Source organism: Bos taurus, chromosome 3, assembly GCF_002263795.3.
Source record: "Bos taurus isolate L1 Dominette 01449 registration number 42190680 breed Hereford chromosome 3, ARS-UCD2.0, whole genome shotgun sequence".
Classification (NCBI taxonomy): Eukaryota; Metazoa; Chordata; class Mammalia; order Artiodactyla; family Bovidae; genus Bos; species Bos taurus.
Genome location: NC_037330.1, coordinates 71,491,767 through 71,507,870, shown reverse-complemented (window position 1 = coordinate 71,507,870; position 16,104 = coordinate 71,491,767).

The window sequence follows — 16,104 nt, the reverse complement described above, 5'->3', positions numbered from 1 at the left end:
TCTCCTTCTTTGATAATGGTTGTTGTTCTTTGGTCAGTAAGTCAACTCCAACTCTTTTGTGACTCCGTGGACTATAGCTTGCCAGGCTCCTCTGTCCATGCAGTTTTCCAAGCAAGAATACTGGAATGGATTGCCATTTCCTCCTCCAGGAGATCTTCCCAACCCAGGAATCAAACCTGCATTGGCAGACAGATTCTTCACCACTGAGCTACCAGGGAAACACTTTGATAGCAGAGCCTCCCCTATTTCTAAAATTCTAAGTCACAAAGCTTGTTTCACATTTTGTTTAATGATTCTAAAGTTAGCCAGACAAATTTCCTATAATTTAATATATTTGGATGATATTCATTAATTATATAAAGCACAAATATTTATCGTACACCTACTACATGTCAGAATGATACGTGCTGGAGATAAAAAGATAAATGAAATATAGCCTCTTTTCTCTAAGAGCTCATAATTCTCAAAAGGAAGTAAATATGAAAATAAATAAATTGCAGTCCATGTGGCATATAGCACTACAGGGCCAAACACTGTGCCATCATCAAGAAGAGAATAAATGTTTCTGTCTGAGAGGCATTTGAAGGAAACGCTGAGGTGGTAAAATATAAACTGTTTTGGCTGAAGTTTTCTAGGTGTTTACCAGTTTTTCTACAGTTTCTCCATTGAATCTTCCTTCTAGGCTGCCTTTCCTGGGCCTTTGCAACTAACTAGATAAGCCCATGTGACTACATCTCACTAGTAGAAGCAGAAATGAATATATCATTTCCAGGAACTGGCCTTTAAAAAATCTCTCTAAAGATCTTCATTTTTTCAACACATGATTGAATATAGCAGATCCAGTGGAGGACTCTGAAGTCTACATTAGAAAGTCACGTTGTTGAGCTAAAAGAAACTTGAGTCCCTAAATTACTGTGTGAAAGGCAGGTGGCCAAATACTCAGTAAGGTGAAATATACCTTTTGCATTATATTTAATCATTGAATTTGTTGTTGTTCAGTCGCTAAGTCATGTAGGACTCTTTGTAACCCCATGGACTGCAGCACACCAGGCTTCCTTGTCCTTCACTATCCCCTCCTCAAACTCATGTCCATTGAATCAGTGATGCCATCAAACCATTTCACCCTCTTTCACTCCCTTCTCCTCCTGCTCTCAGTCTTTCCCACCATCAGGATCTTTATCAAAGAGCTGGCTCTTTGCATCAGGTGGCCAAACTACTCGGGGGCTATTTATTATTTTAACAACAATTGGGCTTTCATGGTGGCTCAGTGGTAAAGAATACACAAGTAATGCAGGAGATGTGGGTTAAATATTGGGTGAGGAAGATCCCCTGGGGAAGGAAATGACAGCCCACTCCAGTATTTTTGCCTAGGAAAATCCAGGGACAGAGGAGCATGATGGGCTACAGTCCATAGGTTTGCATAAGAGTCAGACATGACTAAGTGATTAAAACAAACAAAAAGCAATTATAACAATTGGTCCACCCTTACTAATATACTACCTTTCCTATATACAGTTCAAATATTGGAGATTGAGAGCTTTCCAGACAAAGAAGTTCTGAAGGATATTATAGGACTAAGCAACACCAAAAGACTGAGTCAAAAAAGTGAAAGAATAATCAGAAAACAGTGGACATCAGTGAAGAATGATACATTATTCTTCAGGAATGCACTGTGGGCTCTTAGATGAATGTCAGGAAATGGAACAGTAAGTTAGATAGATTTTAGAGGACTTTATGGCACCCGACTCCAGTATTCTTGCCTGGAAAATCCCATGGACAGAGGAGCCTGGTGGGCTGCAGTCCACGGGGTCGCGAAGAGTTGGACACGACTGAACGACTTCACTTTCACTTTTCACTTTCGTGCATTGGAGAAGGAAATGGCAACCCACTCCAGTGTTCTTGCCTGGAGAATCCCAGGGACGGGAAGCCTGGTGGGCTGCCATCTGTGGGGTCGCACAGAGTCAGACATCACTGAAGTGACTTAGCAGCAGCAGCATATACCATAAAAGAGATGAAAATGAGCAAAAAAAGAAAAGTTTTCTAAACAGAAAAAATGTAAATGACATGAATAAATTTAGTTTTCTTCCACCTTCCCTTTCTCCCTCTTTTTCCTTTTGCTTCTTTGAAAGGAGATGATTCTTGACAGTTAATCATCTTAAAGTGAGAAACACTGTGTGTGGGTAACTGAAAAGAAAGTTGAATACCACCAATAATTTAGAAAAGGCAGAGGAATCAGAGATCAAATTCCCAACATCCACTGGATCATAAAAAAAAAGCAAAGGAATTCCATAAAAAACATCTGTCTCTGCTTCACTGACTATGCTAAAGCTTTTGACTGTGTGGATCACAACAAACTGGAAAATTCTTTAAGAGAGGGATAACAGATCACCTTATCTATCTCCTGAGAAACCTGTACGCAGGTCAAAAGCAACAGTTGCAATTGGGCATGGAACAATAGACTGGTTCAAAATTGGGAAAGAAGTACACCAAGGCTGTATATTGTCACCTTGCTTATTTAACTTATATGCACAGTACATCATTTGAAGTGCTGGACTGGGTGAAGCTCAAGGTGGAATCAAGATTGCCAGGAGAAATATCAATAACTTCAGATATGTAGATGACACCACCCTTATGGCAGAAAGCAAAGAAGAACCAAAGAGCCTCTTAAAGGTGAAAGAAGAGAGTGAAAATGCTGGCCTAAAATTCAACATTCAAAAACCTAAGATCATGGCATCCAGTCCCATACTTCATGGCTAATAAGTGGGGAAACAATGGAAACAGTAACAAATTTTATTTTCTTGGGCTCCAAAATCACTGCAGATGGTGATTGCAGCCATGAAATTAAAAGATGCTTGCTCCTTGGAAGAAAAGCTATGACAAACCTAGACAACATATTAAAAAGCAGAGACATTACTTTGTCTACAAAGGTCTGTATAGTTAAAGCTATGGTTTTTCCAGTAGCCAAGTACAGATGTGAGAGTCGGACCATGAAGAAGGCTGAATGCTGAAGAAATGAAGCTTTCGAAATGTGGTGCTGGAGAAAATTCTTAGAGTCCCCTGGACTGCAATCAGATCAAATCATTCAATCCTAAAGGAAATCAATCCTGAATATTTGTTGGAAGGACTGATGCTGAAGCTGAAGCTCCAATACTCTGTCCACCTGATGTGAAGAGCCGATTCATTGGAAAAGTCCCTGATACTGGGAAAGACTGAGAGCAAGAGGATTAGGGAGTTACAGAGGATGAGATGGGTGGATGGCATCATCAACTCAATGGACATGAGTTTGAACAAATTCCGGAAAATAGTGAAGGACAGGGAAGCCTGGAGTGCTGTAGTCCATGAGGGGTCATAAAGAGTCAGACATGACTGAGTGAACTGAGTGACTGAACACCAAGGATTGACTGATTTGATTTCCTCCTGGTCCAACCCTCATATCCATATATGACTACTGGAAAAACCATAGCTTTAAGTATACGGATATTTGTTGGCAAAGTGGTGTGTCTGCTTTTTTAATATGCTGTCTAGTTTTGTCATGACTTTTCTTCCAAGGAGCAAGCATCATTTAATTTCCTGGCTGCAGTCACTGTCTGCAGCAATTTTGAAGCCCAAGAAAATAAAGTCTGTCATTGTTTCCATTGCTTCCCCATCTATTTGCCATGAAGTGATCTGACCAGACTCCACGATCTTAGTTTTCTGAATGTAGAATTTTAAGCCAGCTTTTTCATTCCCTTCTTTCATCATCAAGAGGCTTCCTTCATTCTTCCTTTATTGAGAGGCTCTTTAGTTCCTCTTCACTTTCTGCCATTGGAGTGGTGTCATCTACATATCTGAGGTTATTGATATTTCTCCTAGCAGTCTTGTTTTCAGCTTGTAATTCATCTAGCCTGGCATTTTGCATGATGTGTACTCTGAATATAAGTTAAATAAGCAGGGTGACAATATACAATCTTGACATACTCCTTTCCCAATTTTAAACCAGTCCATTGTTCCATGCCCAGTCCTAACTGTTGCTTCTTGACCTGCATACATGTTTCTCAGGCGGCAGGTTAGGTGTTTTGGTATTCTCATCTCTTTAAGATTTTTTTTTTTTTACTCTAAAGAAATGTCCCCAGGTGGAGACAGCCACATCCTATAGTATTAGATAGAAATTGATTATAAAGCTCAACTATATAATATTAGGTAGGGGGCTATGGATGTTGCAAAGTCAGTCAACCCAGAGACTGAGTCCGATTTAAAAACCAAGCGTGTTTTTAAGTTCAGCATGGGCAGTTGATCAATCAATCATGCCCGTCAATCATACATAAAGTTTCAATAAAAACTCTGGTCACTAAAGCTTGGGTAAGCCTCCAGCATTGGCAACACTGTGTGTATTATCATACACTGATGCTGGTAGGGTAACCCAACCTGAGGACAATAGAAGTCTTTCAGTTGGAATGTTCTTAGATTCCACCCTGTTTGTCTCTTCCTCTGGCTGGCTTTCTGTATCCTCTTCAGTAAAAATTATAACCATGAATATAATAGGTTTCAGGAAGTCCTGTGAGCCTTTTTTATTGAATTATTAAACCTAAGGGATGTTTTGAGAAACCCTCAGACTTGCAGTTGGTGTCAGAAATTTGAATGACTTTGTATGACTCTTCCCTCTAACCTTGACATTGAACCCTAAATGTTTGAGTTGGAGTTAGACGTATTGGATAAAAGTGGCAGAATGGAGTACTGTGCCCTTAACCTCATAGTTCAACTAGCTCCAGATAGTCTGGGTTAGGAATTGGAAATAAACTTGGTCTTCTGAGTCATCTTCAGTGATATTAGTGAAACACTTCCTTCATTTTGTTCTAGATAATACTGACTTCTTTGTATTATCTCTTACTACTGCCTAAGGAAATGGAGTAAGGCAACCTAAGTACCTCGAGAGACAAACAGGGCCTGTAACTCACCCTACTGTCTCTTCCTGCTTTTCCTTCAGAGACAACTTCTTACAGGGAACAAGCATGCTGGTTTGCTGTTCTCCACTTAAATTGTATTAGGCTGGCCACAATGAAGAGGGTGACTTAGATTCCGAATGTAGTAATGTGTCTACTTCTGAGACTCAGTACTAAAATTCATTGTTCCCACACATCTAAGCCAGTTTCTCCTACCTACATTATTAATAAAATTATGCATTTATTTCCATTTTCTGAGCCTATCCATTCTTCAATTCATCCAGAATGTGGACAGGGTAAATGGAGTTAATTACTACTCCTCCTTCATCCTGTCCAAAATCTCAGTAATTAGAAGAAGATAACTGGGGAACAGTTTTCTTAATGAGAAAGAGTATATAATAGATTAATGAAATTGTCATGATGTAGACAGCATATTTCCACTAGCCACTAACCCAGACATTTTTTGCACCTATTTACTATCATCTATTAAGACAACTACAGCAAAGATGTTCAAGAAAGAATAATTTAGGAAAGCATTTTAAAAATTAGAATTCATATGATTTAAGAGCTATCAGGTTTGAGGAAAAAAAAGAGGTATGGAAGTTTATAGCTTGAGAGTTTGGGATATGGTAAAATAATAAATTTTAATGCGACTCTAGGGAGACAATGATGATTCACGTATAAACATATGCATTTTGAGGTTTTATATAGGACATGTAAATGAGAAGTCTGCAGGTAGCCTGGACACCTGGATAACAAAGCTACTAACAAAGGTTAAAATAACTAAATTTTTTCTCTTAATCTTTGGAAAACTATACCTTCACGTTCCTATCTCATTTACACAGAACTTCATTTTGATATCATTCTTCAGTCAGAAAAGCATATAGAGTTTAATCACATTTAGAAACTAGGTAAGTTTTTAAGTAATTTCTTTCTGTCCAAGGCATGGTATATTAGCTCTATTAAAGCCTCATATCAGAGGAGCAGAATTATCAAGGTTTTGGAATAGTAAGTTCCAGTGCTTGTCTCCTCCAAGAAACATCAATTTGAATAATTGCTGATACTCAAAACTACCTTTATAAGAGCTAAGGATTCCTAGTGAAAGATTATAGCAACTGAGTGAAACACAGATGCATGGAAGAGTATATGAAAGACAATTTCACATTATCCATATTAGAGCAGTCGCTCAGTCGTGTCCGACTCTTTGCGACCCCATGAATCGCAGCACGCCAGGCCTCCCTGTCCATCACCAACTCCCAGAGCTCACTTAGACTCATGTCCATTGAGTCAGTGATGCCATCCAGCCATCTCATCCTCTGTCATCCCCTTCTCCTCCTGCCCCCAATCCCTCCCAGCATCAGAGTCTTTTCCAATGAGTCAACTCTTCGCACGAGGTGGCCAAAGTACTGGAGTTTCGGCTTTAGCATCATTCCTTCCAAAGAAATCCCAGGGCTGATCTCCTTCAGAATGGACTGGTTGGCTCTCCTTGCAGTCCAAGGGACTCTCAAGAGTCTTCTCCAACACCACAGTTCAAAAGCATCAGTTCTTTGGGGCTTAGCCTTCTTCAGAGTCCAACTCTCACATCCATACATGACCACAGGAAAAACCATAGCCTTGACTAGACGAACCTTTGTTGGCAAAGTAATGTCTCTGCTTTTGAATATGCTATCTAGGTTGGTCATAACTTTCCTTCCAAGGAGTAAGCGTCTTTTAATTTCATGGCTGCAGTCACCATCTGCAGTAACTTTGGAGCCCCCAAAAATAAAGTCTGACACTGTTTCCACTGTTTCCCCATCTATTTCCCATGAAGTGATGGGACCAGATGCCATGATCTTTGTTTTCTGAATGTTGAGCTTTAAGCCAACTTTTTCACTCTCAATTTTCACTTTCATCAAGAGGCTTTTGAGTTCCTCTTCACTTTCTGTGATAAGGGTGGTGTCATCTGCATATCTGAGGTGACTGATATTTCTCCCGGCAATCTTGATTCCAGTTTGTCTTTCTTCCAGTCCAGCATTTCTCATGATGTACTCTGCATATAAGTTAAATAAACAGGGTGACAATATTCAGCCTTGACGAACTCCTTTTCCTATTTGGAACCAGTCTGTTGTTCCATGTCCAGTTCTAACTGTTGCTTCCTGACCTGCATACAAATTTGTCAAGAGGCAGATCAGATGGTCTGGTATCCATATTAACCCTTCCCCAAATCTGGGCAAGCCAGCTCCAGGAAAGATACCGTTTCCATTGGGAAGGAGAATGAAGCGAGTACCAGACTTCACCACAGACTCTAGCACTATACCTGCCTCAATGGGTCCCAGCATCAGTTTAGCACCTATGCACTCAGGACTCAGCATGTCCCCAGGGACCAAGGCATTAGATCCACTTAAATGCCAAATGCCAGGCCAGTTTCCACAGACTTAACTCAAGGCCCTTCCCACAACCAGGTTGGGCCCTGTAGACCAAGGCTCCAGGCCCATTCCTGTGGACCCAGTCTCCAGACTTGACACAACGGATGCAGTCATAACTTCCCACAGTGGTCCTTGGTGCAAGCTAGGTGCCCACAGACCCAGGATCCAGGTTCACTCACATGAACTTACTTCCCGAGACTGTCACTGTGAATTCAATTTACAAGCTTGTCCTTTGTAACTAAGTACCATATCTGCCCATGAGGACTCAGGCTTCAGGCCTCTTCCCATGAATTCAGACACCAAACCTGCCCGCCTGCTGACATAGGCACCAGATGAATCTGCCCACAGACTCAACCAAATGGCCTTCCAGAATCTGGTCAAAATGATTGGTGAAGGGCTTTAGCTGCTAAAACAAGTTTGTAAACACTTAAAGAGATGCCTTCTTGTTTAAATGTGTAGACAACAATTCAAAGCCATAGGAATTACAAGTAATCAAGGAAATATAATACCATTGTCGGGTTGGTTTATTTCTCTTCCTCGATTCTTGTCTCGTCACAACAAAAATTTGGAGTGATGGACTAAAAACTGTGGAACAGCAGATAAGTTATAGCTCAAGTATACAGATCTTTTATTAGTCAGATGCTCCCAAAGGAATCCTCCTTAATCCTTCCTATTGAGCCCTGTTTGCCCCGTTTGTACTTTCATGCTCTTACTTTTGGTTAAGCCCAGCGTAAGGTAAGGTTTGTGCTCACCACCAATCAATGAAAGGCATTGCAAATGGGCATACACTCAAGGCCAACTGACAATTTCAAGTTATGTGACAGTAGGCTGTGCTGTTTATATCTTCACATAATTCAGTCTATTATAATTAGATGTAGGACAGTCAATATTCATGAGCCCCTAATGGGCTCCTGACTGCCTCACTGGCTAAGGTTACTTGGAGGAGCCCCCATGGTTACTTTGTATCCACTGTGTGCCTAGTGTGCATGTGCCTGAGTTGAAAATCTCTGTGGTTATTTTGTAACATCTGTGAGCTCTACCGGGTATGTCTGGGATGGACTTTAGAGATCAGCTTGCATCCCTTTCAGCCAGATCTCCCCTCATTGCTTATGTCTAACTTCCTATCTAACATTACCATACAAAACAAAATATGCATTATAGTAGCCCAAGAGAAAGGAGCAGAAACCATTCTAAATAAATAATTACAGAAAACTCCCTAACCTAGAGAAGGAGCAAAATATCCAGATCTGAGAACCCTGAAGAATTTCAAATAGGCTAAATATAAATAAATCTTAAATGAGACACATTTAAATAAATTCTCAAAAGTCAAAAACCAACAGAGAACTTTGAAAGCAGAAAAGGAAAAGCAATTCTTCATATATAAAGGTATCCCCATAAATACATAGTGGATTTGTCAGCAGAAACCTCATGGAGGACAGATTAGGATGATATATTCACTGTTCTTAGAGAAAATTCCTGACAGTCAAGAATACTGCACCAGGCAAAGCTGTTATTTAGAAACAAAATATATTTTAAAATATTTCCCAGAAACACAACTGTCAGAGTTCATCACCATTATATCTACCTTAGACCAAATACTAAAAGGAGTTCTTTAAGTCGGAATGATAGGATTCTAACAATATGAAAACATTATGCTAAGTGAAATAAACCAGGCACAGAAAGCCAAATACTGCATTATCCTACTGAAATGTGGAGTTTAAAAACTCTTGAGTTCATGGAAATAGAGTAGAATAATAGTTACCAGTGGTGCAATTGTGTGGGGAGTGGGGAGATGTTAGTTAATGAATATATGCATTTTTGTAGAGAAGATAAGATTGGAAATCTAACGTAGAGCATGATGAAAATCTTTAATAATAATATTATTATATAGAATTCTGGAAATATATTATGATAGTAGACTTCAGGTGCTCTCATCACACACATACATCATGTAAGAAAACAATGCGTTAATTAGCTTGACTACATAATCTTTTCACTATCTATATTGAATGATCATGTTGTACATCTGAAACATACAATTTCTATTTAAAAGTAAATAAATATATACAAACTCATTTTATATGTTAAATATTTTTGAACTCATATAACTTTGGCAAAAGTTCAGAAAAAATGAAAAGTATGGCCAGAAACTACTTTTTTTTATATCCAAGTGTCTAGGAGAAAGGTTCAACAAGGCACCAAGGAAAGAGTCATGTGAATAAATGATTTTAAAAATGGATGATTTGAAAGACATCAATGAAGGACTGTATAGCCACAATAAAATCAATTTTCTGATTTTAAAAGTAGATAGTAAAACTCACTTGGGGCTAAATGTGACCTGAGACATGTTTTCACTTCTTGATCATTAATAAACTTTTTTAAAGTGTTAAAAAACTAACTCAGAAATTTTAAACTCTTCAGTAAAAGCTCTAGTAAATCATTATTTACTTCAAAGTGCTTCAAACTGTGTCTTACTTTTTCATCTGGAAATAAAATCAGGGCAGGCATCTAATTTTAGTATAGTGTTCACCCTGATCTCTGGCCCTGTGCACAGCTAAGGAAGAGTAAGAAATTTCAGGTGTTCCGGAATCAGGTAGCCTGTTTGAGTTGAGAATTTATAACTTGATGGGTTATTTGTTATTTGTTTGTTTGTTTTCCCTTGCAATCTGGAATGTATTTGTAGGTTGTTATTGTTCAGTAACTCAGTTGTGTCTGACTCTTTGCAACCCCATGAACTGCGGCACACCAGGTTTTCCTGTCCTTCAATGTCTCCGGGAGTTTGTTCAAGGTCATGTCCATGAGTCGATGATTTACAAGAGGTTATGAAAAAACATAATGAGAAAAAAAAGGAAAAAGACCAGTCACCATGGGTGCCAAGATACTCCATCCCTGTGAGAACTCCTCACTCTCATCTTTGTTAACCATATACTCTGTGCTCATTTATTGTATTTTATATTTTATGTTATTTGTTTGGCTGTATTGGGTCTTAGTTGTGGTATACAGGATCTTCATTGTGTCATGTGGGATCTTTCACTGTGGCACACGGACTGGTTGCAGCATATGGGCTCACTAATTGTGTCCCACTGGCTCCAGGGTGTGTGGGCTCAGTAGTTGTGGTACACAGGCTTAGTTGCTCAGAGGCATATGAAATCTTAGTTCACTCGCCAGGGATTGAACCTGTGTCCTCTTCATTGCAAGGTGAAATCTTAACCAGTGGACCCCCAGAGAAGTTCCTGTGTGTTCTTCTTCATAATCCTTCTCCAGGGTGACTAAGTCCTTTTGGGACTCAGAGAACTGAACTCCCCTTTCTCTATGTCCTTGGCTACTTATTAGGGTACTAATGCTCATTTGGCATATAGAACATATTAGGAAAGGAAATATGCAAGACAATGCTTAAGGGGAATGGGATATGCAAAAATAAAAATGAATGCAATTTATCTGTTCTTGTTTAGAACCAAAGACCTTTGGTTTCAATATCTATATCTTCAGAAAAAAAAAATGCATTTTTTATTGTGGTGGAATCTTTCTGGTGGCTCACATAGTAAAGAATCTGCTTGCAGTGTACAAGACCCGAGTTCAATCTCTTGGTTGGGAAGATCTCCTGGAGAAGGGAATGGCAACCCACTCCAGTATTCTTGCCTTGGACTCCAAGGAGATCCAACCAGTCCACCCTAAAGGAGATCAGTCCTGGGTGTTCTTTGGAAGGACTGATGTTGAAGCTGAAACTCCAATATTTTGGCCACCTGATGCAAAGAGCTGACTCATTTAAAAAGATCCTAATGCTGGGAAAGATTGAGGGCAGGAGGAGATGGGGATGGCAGAGGATGAGATAGTTGGATGGCATCACTGACTCAATGGACTTGAGTTTGGGTAAACTCTGGGAGTTGGTGTTGGACAGGGAGGCCTGGTGTGCTGTGGTTCATGGGGTCACAAAGAGTCGGACATGACTGAGTGACTGAACTGAACTGAACTGATATATATGCAATATGTGTCATATAATTTGCTCATGCAATTGTGAGTGAGTGAGTGAAGTCACTCAGTCGTGTCTGACTCTTTGCGACCCCATGGACTGTAGCCTACCAGGCTTCTACATCCATGGGATTTTCCAAGTAAGAGTACTGGATTCGGTTGCCATTTCCTTCTCCAGGAGATCTTCCCAACCCAGGGATTGAACCTGGGTCTCCCATATTGTAGGCAGACACTTTATCGTCTGAGCCACCAGGGAAGTCCATGCAATTGTGGGCACTGGCAAGTCCAAAAGTCTGGAGTTTGGGGGAAGAGCTGATGTTTCAGCTTGAGTCCAGTGCAGTCTGGAAGTAGAATTTAAACTTCTTTGGGGGAACTTTGTTAAGATCTTCACCCATTGGATTAAATCACTCATGCAAAAGAAGGTAATTTGCTTTACTCAAAGTCTACCAATTTAAATACCAATCTCATCTAAAAAATACCTGTTCAGCAACATTTAGGTGTTGTGGCCTACCAAGTTGATGTATAAAATTAGCCATTATATCTAATTAGTAGAATAAGAGTATAATCCCAAACAGTGTTCATGAAACTTTAGAAAGCTCTAGTTGAGGAGTGAAGAATTAGTGACAAGGAAAACTATTTAGCTCAACAGAAAATCTGGGGAGTCTATTATTTTTACCTTGTCTTTCTGTGTGAATGCTACCAAAATATCCACTGACAATAGATGAAGGTTCACCAAGTCAAAATGATTTTGTTTTCATCATGGGATAGCTTGATAGAATAAGAAGATATACACATATTTGGGGTCAGTTCTTATTTCTATTTTGGTTTCCCTGGTGGCTCAGCGGGTAAAGCATCTGCCTGCAATGTGGGAGACCCTAGTTCGATCCCTGAGTCTGGAAGATCCCCTGGAGATGGCAACCCACTCCAGTACTCTTCCCTGGAAAATCCCATGGACAGAGGATCCTTGTAGATTACAGTCCACAGGGTCGCAAAGAGTTGGACATGAATGAGTGACTTCACTTTCTTATTTCTATTTTAGTTTCTCATGTCTGCATGACCATGGACAAGACAGTAAATTTCATGCTCACTTTTCTTTTTAGAAAATGTAAATTAGTGTAATAAAAACTACTTTATTAAAAACTTTTAAAATTTAAATGAAAAAAAAAAAAAACAAAAACATGCAATGTACCCCATTCAGTGTGTGTCATATACATAAGCATCCAATAAATGTTAATTATCTTCCCCTTGAAGCATGCACAATTGCCAAAATTATTTCCAAACTCAAGTGAAACAATTTCTAATTGGTGGAATTTTTAATTTACTGACTGGATGCTGGGGTCCAGCCCCAGTGGATCCAGGGAATTCGAAGAGGGGACGGCTTCGGCAAGGATCAGGAAACAATTGCTTAATTAAATGTTAATTAAGGATATAAAGAGTGGTTAAATAAGGATAGCTCAGTAAGGTAATTCAGTGGAGAAAAGAGGCTGAATAATTCAGCCAGAAGGTGAGAGAAAGAACAACATAGAGAGACCAAGTTTCGGTGAACAAGGCCCACACTTTATTTTCCAAAGTAGTTTTTATACCTTAAGTTATGCATAGAGGATAATGGGGGAAGGGGTAGAGTCATGCAGCAAGCCAGGCTTTCTTCCTGCAAACTTATCATATGCAAAAGTTTAGGTGATTTGCATCATCTTCTGGCCTGGAGGCCTGTTAACATTTTAAGACCCTTTCTTCAGAAAACTTATTTTTCTCTAAAGGTGATTGGTCAGGCACCACCCTCCAAAAGCATTAGATAAAGTTGCATTCCTACAGGGCAAAGGTGTGGTGGGCTATAACAAGAAAAAGAATTAATTCAAGTGTCCAAGGTTGCAAACATTAAAGCTACTACTTACACCAATTATATTAATCAATACACTGCCAGGGCACAGCAGGTAAGGGATATGGAGACTTAGAAGCAAACATTGGCCCAAGAAGTGAAAAACCCTTCACCAATACAATTTCTAATCAATCTTTTAACTGCTCAAAGGAATCTGTATTTAGACAGTTTAGAACATCTCATGCCTCTCACAATTGGGAGGCTCTGAGCAATCACATGTGGCCGGAAAAACCTATTCAGGCAGGCTAGAGGACTTTCAAAGGAGTTTGTAGGTTGAAACACTATCACACCCAGGAACTTTATTAACTGGAGCTGTAAGTTAACTCTTTTTTCAGAGAGAGGTAGTGGGGGACAGGCCCCCATAAAGTCAGAGGTGTAGGTGAGAGCACAAAGCAGTAAGTAGGCAGACTCTGGTTTGGGGGTAGATGCTCGAGAATTTCCAGGGGGACTCCTGAGGCTCGATCCCGCCTTTGCATATGCCGAGCCTCCTTCCTCATGACCTTTGCCACGGGCGGAGCTCCTGCTCCTGGCAACTGGAGGAGATACTTTAAAGAAAGAAGGATCTGCTTTTTCAACCCTTTCCCTCTAATTGTCTATGTATCTATTTTCCTATTATTATCTACCTAAAAAAGAAATAAAACTACATTCATACAGTACTGATTCCATCTATGAAGCACTGTTCAGGGAAGGCATATATAATACACATCATTTTATCTGGCAATTCAACAAATATTTATTGAGCATACTAGGCACATTATATGTCCTATTCAGTGGCCTATTCAGTGGCCTTTTATAGCAATTTTATTTTCACTTTACAAAAATATTATATATTTTATCCATATCAGACAGGCTACTGGGGCTGCTGCTGCTAAGTCTCTCCAGTCATGTCCAACTCTGTGCGACCCCGTAGATGGCAGCCCATCTGGCTTCTCCGTCCCTCGGATTCTCCAGTCAAGAACACTGGAGTGGGTGTCAGACAGGCAGGAGATAGTAAAGCTGGTTAGAACTCATAACTATTTACTCTCATTGACCTCATTTCTTACTATGTAACTTCCAGGCACTAAAGCAATCTATATAAATCCAATCCTATAGAAATGACTCCAGAACCAAGGCCGTCAGAAATGTTTTTGGTCCAGTCAGTTTTTACTCAAACTATTTCTGATTTTCTCTTTTATTGATTTGCTTGCTTCACGTCAAGTGGTAACATGATACTACTTATTTGTCAGGGTACCAGTATCAGTTAAAATCATGTTCTGAACACAAATTGAACTCATTTTAAACAGCAGCACTGCTGTGATAAGAGTAAAGATAATTATTGTTACCCGATGCACTAGCCATGAAGATTAATTAAATAAATCTCCCAATTGCCCAGCCTATTAATATTGAAAAACTTATATGTGAACAGATGGACCAGATTTGGCAGGGTTTTTTCCACAATCTTTAAAAAAATATATCCTGACAGAATTTGTGCAACCCTGCCATATTCCATTCCAGCCAGGCTGGTTTTAGCTAATCAAGCTTTCCAAAACTTAAAAGTGTTACTAAGAACTTGAAGCAAACAGAATACTTTTTATAGTGCAAACAGCATACCAAGCGTGGTCACATGAACTGTATATGTGCTTCAGACTGACTAGCCATGCTTCAAACACAGGTAGGAACATGGTTCAAGAGTGATTGCCCTCAGTTCTGAGGTTTAAGCCAAACACTAATAAGAATAATTCGACGGAATGCAATTCCCCTTGTATTATGCATCATGAATGGAGATATGCATAAGTCCTGTCATTGATACTTGAAATTTATTGCTCTTGGTAAGTACATATGTCTATTCAATAGGAAGGCACAAAAAGTAATGCAGGCAACAAAGAGAGAAGCTTTGAATTCAATATGGGGGCTATCTTAAATGTCCTCTCAGAGAAACCTAAGAATAAATATTTTTTATGAAGTCAAGTACAATATGACTTGCATTTATTTGGCAATGCAATTTAAATATATTATCTTATTTAATCCTAGGGACAACACTGAAATGATGATATTTTGTATCCTTATTTTTAAGATTAGAATACTGAAGTTTAGAAAGATTAATTAATACACCATTTGTAGAGCCAAGATTTGAGTTCATTTGTCTAGCTCAAAGTCCAAATGCTTATCCACTAAATCATACTATCTGTGTGTTGGTCATTCAGTTGTGTCTGACTCTTTGCGACCCCATGGACTGTAGCCTACCAGGCTCCTCTCTCCATGGAATTCCCAAGGCAAACATACTGGAGTGGGTACTCATTCCCTTCTCCAGGGGATATTCCTGACCCAGGGATCAAACCAGGGCCTCCTACATTGTAGGCAGATTCTTTACTGTCTGAACCACCACAGAAGTTCCTTGCCCTTTTCACTTTTTCTTTTTTTTTTTAATTTAAATTTATTTATTTTAATTAGAGGCTAATTACTTTACAATATTGTATTGGTTTTGCCATACATCAACATGAATCCACCACGGGTGTACACGTGTTCCCAATCCTGAATCCCCCTCCCACCTCCTTTTCACTTTTTCAAGTCATACTATCTCTCTGTAAAAAGGCTTTGGAAAAATAAGGATAGAAAATGGATTAGAGCTAATGTTTATAGTGTCTGATATTGTCTGTTAGGATCTACGGTAGTTATTTTTATGGATATACTATTGTTTAATACACAGCAATACTAAGTGGGTAATGCTATCATTCTGCAATCAAGAAAATTAACTTTCAAACAGGCTGGTTATGTATCTTGGAGAATGTAGGTGATAGGAGATGAGGCCAGGATCCAAAACCAGGTTGGTTATCCTCTTAATATTGCAGTGTCATTATGGTGCAAATAGTCATCCAAAACTGAGACCATAACTGAGATAGTTCCTTTAACTTCTCCCTTTTCTCCACTACCCACAACAAAATGATGCCTAAATGCT